The sequence below is a fragment of the Chiloscyllium plagiosum genome, chromosome 16 (genome assembly GCF_004010195.1).
Source record: "Chiloscyllium plagiosum isolate BGI_BamShark_2017 chromosome 16, ASM401019v2, whole genome shotgun sequence".
Taxonomy (NCBI): Eukaryota; Metazoa; Chordata; class Chondrichthyes; order Orectolobiformes; family Hemiscylliidae; genus Chiloscyllium; species Chiloscyllium plagiosum.
The window spans coordinates 22,887,980-22,896,360 of NC_057725.1; the positions used below are offsets into that span (position 1 = coordinate 22,887,980).

Consider the following 8,381-nt stretch of genomic DNA (forward strand, 5'->3'; position numbering starts at 1 on the left):
TTTGAAAGACCTAATAGCTGTAATGTTTGAGTGATATGCAAAGGATATAAAGTCAGATGGATCTGCAATAACAAATAAAAACACGACCAGTTCTCTGGTTTTTTTTGAAAAAAAAGCTCTGGATCATTTAATATAACTATGGTTAAAACAAGATGAAATGAGTTCTGAAGAAAGGTCACTGGACTTGAAATGTTAACTCTGTTTTCTGTTCATGTGTTGCCAGATCTGCTGAATTTCTCCAGCAATTTCTGTTTTCTTCAGTAAGAAATGAACATCTGTTTTAACAAAGCCATATGTCTAAATTAAACTTGAAGAATGATCTACTTGGAAAAGAAGGATTTAGGAAAGATCAGTGGAGTGGGACTAACTGTGGCTTGTTCAATGATGGGCACAGTAGGTAAGTGACCTCCTGTGCTATGAGGTTTATGTTGGGTGATAAGAACTCAGGAATAGTATTAGACCATTTAGCCCCCATAGTAGATCACCTTGATGTTATCAGTCACCAGCAATCTATCATTTTCTATCTTGCTTGTGCTCAATAAATGAGCTTCACAATCCTCTGGATAAGGAATTCCGAAAACTCACCACCATCTGAAATTCCTCCCCATCTCAGTCTTTTGGCTCTCTTTACTTTGAGATTATGTCTCCTGAAACTACCAAAGGGCAACATATTATCTACATTCATCTGCCACACACTGCAAGAACTTTGTAAGTTTAAATTAAATCACCTGTCATTTCTCAAAGCATTTTTCTTAATTTCTCTTAATATGTCAATCCAGCCATCCTGTGAATTAGTTTGGTGAAAGTGAACCTCTGAACTCACTCTATGGCAAGTATATCCTTCTTAGATGAAGAGATCAAAATACAAAATACTCCAGAGGCAGTCTTGCCAAGGCTTCATGGATTTGTTGCAAAATATCTTTACTTTTGTACTTGAATCCCCTTGTAGTGAATGTCAGTGTACCATTTGCTTTCCTTATTGATTTGTTTGCCATATGAAAAGCAGTAGAAGACTCTGGGTCACAATGAGTTTAGAAGGATGAGGAGGGATCTGTTTGAAACTTAGAGAATATTGTGAGGCCTGGATAGAGTGGACAGCAAGAAGATGTTTCATTATTAGGAGAGACCAGCATCAGAGGGCACATCCTCAGAGTGAAGAGACTGTCCTTTAGAACTGAGCTACAGGTTGATGAGTCTGTGGAACTCATTTCACAGATCATTGAGTGTATTTAAGACAGAGACGTGTTTTTTATGAGTAAGAGGATCAAAGGTTATGGGGAGAAGGTAGGAGAATGAGGTTGAGAATCATATCCGCCACCTCCAAACGGACCCCACCACCAAGGATATATTTCCCTCCCCTCCTCTATCAGCTTTCCTTAGAGACCACTCCCTCCGCGACTCCCTTGTCAGATCCATACCCCCCACCAACCCAACCTCCACTCCCGGCACCTTCCCTTGCAACCGCAGGAGGTGCAACACTTGCGCCCACACCCCCCCCCTCACTTCTCTCCAAGGCCCCAAAGGAAACTTCCATATCCGCCACAAATTCACCTGCACCTCCACCCACATCATCTACTGCATCCGCTGCAGCCGGTCTGGCCTCCTCTATATTGGGGAGACAGGCCGCCTACTTGCGGAGCGATTCAGAGAGCACCTCTGGGCCACCCGGACGAACCAACCCAACCAACCTGTAGCACAGCATTTCAACTGTTGAAACTTTATTGCTGGAACAGCACAGCAGGTCAGGCAGCATCCAGGGAACAGGAGATTTGACGTTTCGGGCACAGGCCCTTCTTCAGGACTGAGCAGAGAGTGTTCAGCAGGAGACCCTCCTCTCTACCTTTTATCTTCTCCTGCTGAACACTCTCTGCTCATTCCTGAAGAAGGGCATGTGCCCGAAACGTCGAATCTTCTGTTCCCTAGATGCTGCCTGACCTGCTGTGCTGTTCCAGCAATAAAGTTTCAGCTGAGAATCATATCAGCCTTGATCAAATGACAGAGCGGATTTGATGGGCTGAATGGCCTAATTCTGTTTCTATATCTTATGATAATTACACCTCTATGGTAGCATTTAGTCACTTATAAACAAGGACATGCAGGTCCACAAGACTGACCATGGCAACCATGTGACTAATTTGGATGGATAGCCAGGACTAATGACAGTCAAGACACTTGATTGATATCTGTGGAGCTTCCCGACAGAGTGACCATTACCCCCTGGACTGGTTGTACTGGACCTACTGACTGCTGTAAATGGCTGACTGATTGTATCTAAGCCCTGGATTGATATCAGACAATGCTCTTTGCTTACTTTACCAGGCCCATCTGACTGAATGCTGTTCCTTTTGACCTTACTGAGGATTACTTCCCTTAGATCTTAAGACTCAGCCACTCAGTTGAGGCACGTGCAGCTTCTGGCAAAAAGTGTACGTGGAAGATGGATATAGCAAGTTACCGTGCAGTGTGCTCACCCTCCTTGATTGATCACTGCTGACCACCTTGACAAGCTTCCTCTCTTTTTGCATGTAAGACTGCTGGCTCAGCTGGTAGGAGTAGTTTTGTGATGATGCTTTCATTAACTAATGAGGTCTTAATCTTCTTGAACTTTACATCCTCAGTATCAGATTGTGCCATTGATTGTTTGCCATCGTTGCCAAAGTGAAATGTTATTCCAGATTTTTTTTTGTTCACATATTTAATGGGTAGGATTTTTAAGTGACTTGACAGTTCCCTTTGGCAGGTCCTCATTACACTTTTGACAGGCTTTCTTGACAGTTCTCTTGACAGTTGATTCTGACAGGTCCATTTACAGTTCCAATGAGCATGACAGTTTATGAGTTTATCCATTTATTTTATGTACATTTACACCTTTTAGCAATTCCATATGGCACCTGACCTTACCCAAAGGTGGCATGGGACCATGTCCAGAGGGTACGTTACGTCTCCAAAAGCTATCCAAAGAAATTTGCAAAGTTCAAACCTGCTTTTACTTTGCACACTTCAGGTCTCACTCTCCGAGGCTACCAAAATACAACTTGATTTATTTCTGTCATGTATCGAGATACAGTGAAAGTATTGTTTTGCATGCTAACCAGACAAATCATACCTTACATAAGTACATCAGGGTAATAGAACATAATGCAGAATATAGTGTTGCAGATACAGAAAAGGTATGGAGAAAGATCATCTCTAATATATGAGATGTCCATTTATAAGTTTGATAACAGTCGGGAAGAAGCTGTTCTTAAATCTGTTGCTACGTGTTTTGAAAATTGTATATCTTCTGCTCAATGGAAGAGGTTTGAAGAAAGTATAACTGGGAAACAATCTATCTTTGATTATGTTGGCTGCTTTCCTGAGGCAGCAGGAAGTGTCGATGGAGTCAGTGGATGGAAGGCTGGTTCACAAATCCCTATAATTTCTTACAGTTTTAGGTAGACCAATTGCCATTACCAAGCTAGGATGCATCAAGTTAAGGTGCTTTCTATGGTGCATTCATAAAATTTGGTAAGAGTGACTGTGGACATGCCAAATTTGCTTAGCCTTCTGAGGAAGTTGGTGTACTTTCTTGACTGTGGTGGACCAGGATAGATTGTTGGTGCTATTTATTCTGAGAAACTTGAAGCTCTCGACCACTTCCACCTCAGCATCATTGATACACACCGAGGCATGCTCTCCACTCTGCTTCCTGAAGTTGATAACCAATTCCTTTGTTTTGCTGACATTGACGAAGAGATTATCTTCTTTACACCATGTCACTAAGTTGACCTGTACTCTGACTTGTCGTCATTTGAGGTCCGACCCACTGCGATGGTGTCATCAGCAAATTTGTAAATGAAGTTAGAGCTGAATTTGGCCGCACATTCAGTGAGATTATTTAGGTGGAGGTGTTGTCATGTATCCTTACTGATTCTGGTCTGTGGGTCAGGAAGTAGATGATCAGTTGCAGAAGAAGAGCCGTAGGTCTCTGAGTTTGGAGATGAGTTTGATTGGAATTAAGGTGTTGCAGGCAGAGTTATGTCAATAAATAGGAATCTTATGTAGGTGTTCTTGTTGTCCAGTTGTTTCAGGGATGCTTGTAGGGGCAGCGAACTAGTATCTGCCCTGGACTTATTATGATGGTAAATGAAGTGTAGTGGATCAAAACAATTTGGAAGCTGGCGTTGATGTGTGCCATTACTAACCTCTCAAAGCACTTCATAATGATGGATGTCAGAGCAATTAGGTGGTAGTAATTAAGGCCTCATTTTTCTTTGGCACGTGGTTAATAGTGGTCTTCTTGAAGCAGTTGGGAACCTGTGGGCGAGTGCTCGCCAAGCTGGGAAGTTGATTTGCTGATGTTTCATCCCCTGTCTACGTGACATCGTCAGTGCTTTGGAGCCTCCTGTGCAGTGCTGCTGTTCTGTGTCTTCCAGAATTTATTTGGCTTTGTCTCTGCTGATTCTGGTTGCTGGTTCTGGTTGTTTGTTGTAGTGGCCGGTGTATTGGGTCTAGGTCAATGTGATTGATGGAGTCTGTGGCTGAGTGCCAAGCTTCTAGAAATTCTCTTGTGTGTGTTTGGGTGGTTGCTGTTGTAATTCACAACCTGGCTGGTTTGTCTGGCTTTCCTGTATACTTTTTTGGTGCATTCTAGATTCTGTGTTCTTTGCAACATCACATCCAGGAATGGGAGTTGATTGTTGGTTTCCTCCTCTCTCGTAAATCTGATCCATGTATGGTGTAGATAATCTGGTGTGTGTTCTCTTAATGATAACAAAAGTGTTGTCTATGTAACTGATCCAGAGTTTGAGTTGGATTTGTGTTAGGGCTGTTTGTTCCAATCTTTGCATCACTGCTTCTGCTATGAGCCCAGAAGTGGATGATCCCATAAGTGTTCCATTGATCTGTTCATACATTTGGTTGTTGAATGTGAAGCACAGATCTAGAAGTTTGAACATGCAGTCCTTGTTGATAAACTCCCTGTCATATTGTGTGTACTCCAAAGCACTAAAGATGTCACCTAGACAGGGGACAAAACTTGTGCAAATCAACTTCCCAGCTCAGTGCACATACACACAGCTATGATAACCGGCACCCAAGCCACAAATCTTTACACAAACCTTGTGGTAAGGAGAGGTTAAAGATGTTTGCAAATACTCTCGCCAGCTGCTCCTCGCAGAATCTGAGTGCACAGCTGTGAACTCCGTCGAGGCTAATCGCTTTCCGTGGGTTCACTGTCATGAAGACTGATCTGATCTCTGCAGCAATGACTGTGGGTACTAATGCAGCTGAGGCTATTGGGGCAGATGACATCATTAGAATTACCTTCAAAACAAGCATAGAATGCATTAAACTCATTGGGTAAAGATGCATTGTTGTCAGTCACAAATGAGTAGAGGAAACTTCTGACTTAAGTAACCAGCTGCTTATGAGAAATGTGAACCACTGTCATTCCTGCCCCCAGTATTTAAGGAAAGTGCCATATTCATGTGTGAGACTTCTGATTTTGAGGTTCTCTGTTGAGTTGCATATCTTAACGTTCATTTTGAGTTGGAACTAATTCTAACTTGCCAATTAAGTCATTTATAGGAGCAGTTGATTTCAAATGTCCTGGTGTATCTCCTTTATCTTGCAACATTAATAATGATGTGGAGGAGCTGGTGTTGGACTGGGTTAAGTTAAAAATCACACAATTCCAGGTTATAGTCCAGCAGGTTTATTTGGAAGCACTAGATTATAACCTGATGTTGTGTGATTTTTAACATTAATGATGGAAGTAATAGGATAACTGATGGGAAAATGGTGCAGGAAAGGAAAGGATATGCTAGTGTAAAGAAATGGCTCTCGAAACTTTATTGTGGTTTGGCTATCTCAATACAGACATGTCTTCTCAGATCGAAAGATTTGTCATAAAGACTTTATACAAGAACAAAATGAGTCATACAATTATTGGAAAAAATCCAGCTTTAAAGGGGACCACAATTTTCATCTAGTATAGGTTTTAGTAGTTCTTTGATGTGCAGCTGTGGGTTTTTTAACAAAACAAAGTAAAAATGTTTGTGTCTTGTAGATTAAAAGGAAAAAAATAATTCAAATTGATATTTTTAATTGGAAACAGTGCTTTCTTTTTTATGGCATGATTTTTTGTGACATTACTTCAAAAATGAGTTGTAAGGGCATGTTTACATTCCTTTGTTGACTTGGTATTGATAATAGGTGGACTGATTGAGAGAAAGCATGATCACATTTATCTATACTTGCTCTCTGTGAAGTATCTGAAAGCAGTCACAATGCCAGTAGTTTTATCTGGCAGATTCTTTTGTGAAGAACTGAGAAGAAAATAAAGGACAGAGTTTCCTTTCATGTCCTTATGATGTTTCAAAGTCAATATGGTGTAGTTGTTATTATAATGGATAACATATACTATATGCAAAGCCACAGAAAATGTTGGAAATGCTCAGCAAATCTGAAGGCGTTGCTGGAGAGAGAAACTAAACTAACATTTCAGGCCAATTACCTGTCATCAGTTTTACCAAATCTGTCCTCATATACATGCTCCTCATCCTTTAACCCACCATTGGCAACTACACATTCAGGCATTTAGGTCTTAAGCTCTACAATTCACCTCCAGGTCTGCCTGCTTCTCCAACTCTGCCTTTCCCTTCCTAACTCTTCCTGAGAATCTACCTCTTTCACTAAGCTTTTTGTCATTCCATAGAAAATATTCTTTGTCTTCTCTATTGTTTTCTGACTTGTTACACTCGTGTGTGGAGTTTTTTTTCCGATATCAAAGTATGATAGAGTTGCAAGTTTTGTGCCTTCATCTTGTTTTTGTACAAATGTGTAAACTTTCTCCTTTTGACAGTCTTTTGTGACCAGAATTTCTGTTAAAGATTTGATAAAGTTTCAGAAAAAAGTTTGAGATTGTAAATATTCTACCTCAGTGAAAGATCGGGTATTAAGAATGAGTGGGGAAAAATCCACGAGGATACTATTCTGGAACTAGAAGTTATATACTTGAAGAATAGTGAGGATGTTATCATACTCTGACAATGTATTTATTAATAAATTGTAACTGCACACCTAACTTGTAAATGCTTATTTCCAACCATGTTTAAAAAAAGTGGATATGATAAAAAGTACAGTTTGCCATAATTTTCAATGTGTATAGTTCTAGTGAAGGCACTAGAGATGATTGGTTTAATAATCCTTAATTCACCATGAATTATAAAATATCCTAACTTTTCAAAGTTTCAAATTAGTAAATGTACCTTGTTTTTCCCAAACAGGTAATGGAAAGAAAGAAAAATGTTTGATTTAAAGTTTCTTGAAAACTGACACATAACACAAAATTGACTTCAGATTGTCCTTTTATCTGTAGGTTGGGAGGAATTCTCAAATCTGATTCATTTTCAATTATTTGCTCAATAGAATTCCATATTTTGGTTAATTTTTCCAGTGAATCATCTACAAAGCAATAAAAGCATCGAAGTAACTCTGAGCATATATTAATGCAAACAATGCTTTATGCTCTGTTGTGTAGTTAAAACTTTGTTTACATTAGAGAAAGGTCCCTGTCATTCTATTAAGATTTACAGATAGATTAATTGGACTTTCACCACAGTCCTTTAAATCAGCTTTTTCTACTCTAAAAATTATTATAAGTATATATTTTCATCAGTGCCTAAGAAAGTTAAGATTTATACATTTTAACAAAATAATTTGTAAAACCAAGTGTCCATGAGATGAGATTAACTAAACCCAGAAATGTCAAAATGGTCGCTGGCAAGTAAAATGAAATAAAGTAGTTTACTGAGAAATGGATTTCGAGTTGTATATTTGCATAAGTTGAAATTATGAACATGGTGTAATCACATTTTTGAGCTTAATGAAATGACAAAATGAATTTTACTTGAGAAATGACAAAGCTACCACTGAATACTGAACACAACATGTACCTTTCACAAAATAATATAATGTTACATTATCGCTTTTGTGTTAATGCAATCTTATCAACAACAGCAAGGTTGCATGGACCCAACTTCAGAGCACATAGATCTAAGGACAACCTATTGGATGTGGAACATAGAACATAGAACAATACAGCACAGAACAGGCCCTTCGGCCCACGATGTTGTGCCGAACATTTGTCCTAGCTTAAGCACCCATCCATGTACCTATCCAATTGCCACTTAAAGTTCGCCAATGATTCTGACTCTACCACTCCCACAGGCAGCGCATTCCACTCTCTGGGTAAAGAACCTATCCCTGACATCTCCCCTATACCTTCCACCCTTCACCTTAAATTTATGTCCCCTTGTAACACTCTGTTGCACCCGGGGAAAACGTTTCTGACTGTCTACTCTATCTATTCCTCTGATCATCTTATAAACCTCTACCAA

At 39.7% G+C, this 8,381-nt stretch overlaps 1 protein-coding gene across 1 annotated transcript in view; it reads left to right on the forward strand.

The window, feature by feature from the left end:
* Positions 1-8,381, forward strand: part of LOC122558080 (coiled-coil domain-containing protein 73-like) — a 132,383-nt gene that overhangs the window by 74,706 nt on the left and 49,296 nt on the right. The window lies entirely within an intron of this gene.